Source organism: Gymnoscopelus braueri (assembly GCF_963280865.1).
Source record: "Gymnoscopelus braueri genome assembly, chromosome: 13".
Lineage (NCBI taxonomy): Eukaryota > Metazoa > Chordata > Actinopteri > Myctophiformes > Myctophidae > Gymnoscopelus > Gymnoscopelus braueri.
In genome coordinates, this window is record NC_137615.1 from 13,356,182 (window position 1) to 13,359,727 (window position 3,546).

Genomic DNA, 3,546 nt, shown 5'->3' on the forward strand with positions numbered 1-3,546 from the left:
GCCCGGACCTCCCATAACCTTAACTTCAACATTAACCTGTTCCAAGCCAGGTAATAACATTACACCACATCCCCCTTACTTTAGCTTGAAAAGATCCTTAGCTTTTCAATTCACTGAAAATTCTGTTAACACCTTGAACATTAAATCCACATGTAATATGACTGTTTTCTTCTCATTGGCAAACACATTCCAAATCACATTTCTTCTTCTTTTCCCCAAACAGCAAAATAACATTCCTTTTTCTTTTCAGAAAAATACAAGCAAGAAACAGAAATTACGCATGCATTCCGTTTTTCATATCAAATGTAACAACAAAACCAGGTGTTTTTTTTTTTTTTTTCTCAAACACCAAACCAAATGTCACATTGAGTGTATACAAAAACAAATCACTTCACATGCTTTTACAAAGACCTGTTTTTTCTTTTTTTTTACTACAGGTCTAGTCTCTGTGGCTTTTTAACTTCTCTGCCCGACCTTGTTCTCACACCACTGGGTGTGCTCTGAGATGTTTTTGGTGGAGACAGAGTTCCTGAGCCCGCACACGGAGTTATGTCCTCCTGCACAGGTTGGTTCTCATCCTGAGACTCTGGCATAGGCACGAGGTGTTGACGGTTCCTTCTCAGTGTCCCTTGTGGTCCACTGACCAGATAGGACCGTGGGCTGTGGTGTACAGATGTCACTGTCCCTTGTGCCTTTGCGTCAGTAATCCAAACCTGGTCTCCAGGTGACAACTTTGTGAGAGCTCTTGCTCTGTGTCTCTCATCGAAACACTTTGCATCCATTAGTCGTTTCTCTCTCTCCTTTTGCTGAAGGGCCTGCAGATCTGGTAGAGCTGGCTGCAACCTCTCAGGAAGGATAGGTAAAGTGGTGCGAAGGCAACGTCCCATGAGCAACTGAGCAGGGCTGTAGCCGTTACTCAGTGGAGTGGCCCTGTAGGCCAGTAGGGCAAGATAGGGATCTCTGGCCTTTTTAAGCAAGTTCTTAACTGTTTGGACGGCACGCTCTGCCTCGCCATTGGCCTGTGGGTACCTAGGGCTGCTAGTCACGTGCACAAATCCATAGTCAGCCGCAAATTTCATCTCATGACCCGAGAACTGGGGGCCATTATCAGAAAGAAAATGAAACGGAATCCCATGACGTGAAAACATAGATTTTAGATGGACTATCACGTCTGCGGACCTAGTTGGGCTGAGCTGCGCTATTTCCACATATCTGGAAAAATAATCCACCACTAGCAGATAGTTCTTATCTTTCAAGGTGAATAGATCTGCTCCTAGCTTTTGCCAGGGCCCGTCTGGGAGTTTGGTTGGCAGCAGAGGTTCTCTTGGATTAACCCTTTCTTTGATGCATTCTCTGCAGTTGAGCACTAGCTCTTTGATTTGGCTGCTCAGTCCAGGCCACCACACAGTCTGACCTGCACGTTCTCTGCATTTAACCACCCCCTGGTGCCCCTCATGTATCTTGTCAAGAACATCATTTCTCATGTTAGCAGGAATCACTAACCTTGAGCCACGCAGGAGCAGTCCATGATGCACACTCAGATGTGCTCTCTCATGCCAGTAGTGTTTGACTGGGCCCTGTATCTGATGTCTGTCCGGCCAGCCATCAACACTGTACTTCATGACCTGGGCACAGACACTGTCAGCACTCAGCTGCTCTCGAAGCTCAGTCAGATATTTATCACTTGTGGGAAGATTGTCTAGTACTGAGTCAACATAGATATTAGTATCCTCCATCAGGTCATTATCTGCTCGCATCACACCATTTTTGAGTGGGGCACGAGACAGTGTGTCAGCAGTTGTGAGGCTCTTCCCTGGTGTGTATGAGATTGTATAGGAGTACCTCATTAAGCGCATCCTGAATCTTTGTATTCTAGGTGGCAGTGCGTCCAGAGCCTGCCCACCCAGTAGACTCACAAGAGGTTTGTGGTCGGTCTCCAGATCGAAATGTAGGCCCAGGATGAAGTCACTGAACCTTTCACAGGCCCATGTCAGTGCTAGTGCCTCCTTTTCCACCTGCGCATATCGCTGCTCTGTGTCGGTCAGGGACCTGGAAGCATACGCTACTGGTGACCACACCTCTTTGTCCTTCTGGAGCATCACAGCGCCTAGCCCATAGGACGAGGCGTCGGCTGATATTTTCAGTGGCTTGTTAGGGTCATAGAGCTGTAGGACTGGTGCAGTGGAGAGCTCCTGTTTGAGGCTGCAGAAAGCCCTCTGTTGTTCATGACCCCAGTACCACTGATTCTTTTTTGACAGCAGATCTCTCAGTGCTTTGTCCTTCTCAGCCAGGTTAGGTAGAAATTTCCCTAACTGGTTCACCATACCCAGGAAACTTCTGAGCTCAGTTAAGTTTGTAGGCTCTTTCATGTCCTGCACAGCTCTGGTTTTATCTGGGTCCGGCTTCATGCCGTCTGCTGAGATGATGTAACCAAGGAACTTAACCTCTCTCTTTCCAAACTCACATTTTGACATGTTGAGTGTGACCCCTGCCTTCTGTGCTCGCTCCAGTACAGCATGCGTCCTGGCGTCATGCTGCTGCTTTGTAGCCCCCCAGACAAGAATATCGTCCATGTGACATACAGTACTACACCTTCTAGGCCGGAAGTGACCTCAGTCACCATCATGTTTTGAAAGTGCTCTGGGGCAGAGGAGATACCGAAGGGCAGGCGGTTAAAGTGGTAACGCCCATATGGCGTGATGAAAGTAGTATAGAGAGCTGATTCTTTGGCCAGGGGAATCTGCCAGAAACCCATATTTGCATCTAGCTTAGTGAAATATTGTGCTCCTGTGAGCATGCCTAGCGTCTGCTCTACAGAGGGAAGGATATATTTCTCACGGCACACTGACACATTCAGTGGTGTCATGTCCACGCAAATGCGGACTTCCTCTTTGTTCTTTTTCGGGGCTACCACCATGCCACAACACCAATCTGTTGGTTCTTCAATGCGGCTGATGACCCCAAGACTTTCCATCCTCTCCAATTCTTTTTTTACTTTGTCCATGAGTGGCAGTGGGACCCTGCGTGGCACTTTAAGGGAAAATGGCTGTGCGTCGGGCCTGAGTTTGATTGTGTAAGGCTTCTGAACCAGCCCGAGGCCATCACAGAGTTTAGGATAAGTCTGCTTTACTGACTCTTTATCTATTGAGTCAACTCTGGCCACTAATTTGAGACTAACTGAGGCTGGCCTGCTCAGCAGTGCCACCTGTAGGCCTCTCACTACAAAGATCCTCTCTGTAATGTTCCTCTCCTTGTATGAGAGCGTTTCTGTGGCTGACCCCAGGACTGTCAGTTTAACACCACCCGGCCCATAGAGTGGTTTGAGAGCTTTTTCTAGCTCCCCCTCACTGTGCATGACACTTTTGTACACCTGCTCTGAAATGGCTGTGACGTCTGCCCCGGTGTCTATTTTAAAGGACACTGTGCTGCCCCTTATGCTGATATCAGCCATCCATGGGTCCTCTCCTGAGGCCACCTCACCTAAGAACAGTTCATCCACATCCTCAGCCACTTCATTTACAGTTTTATTTGATCTGCACACCTTAC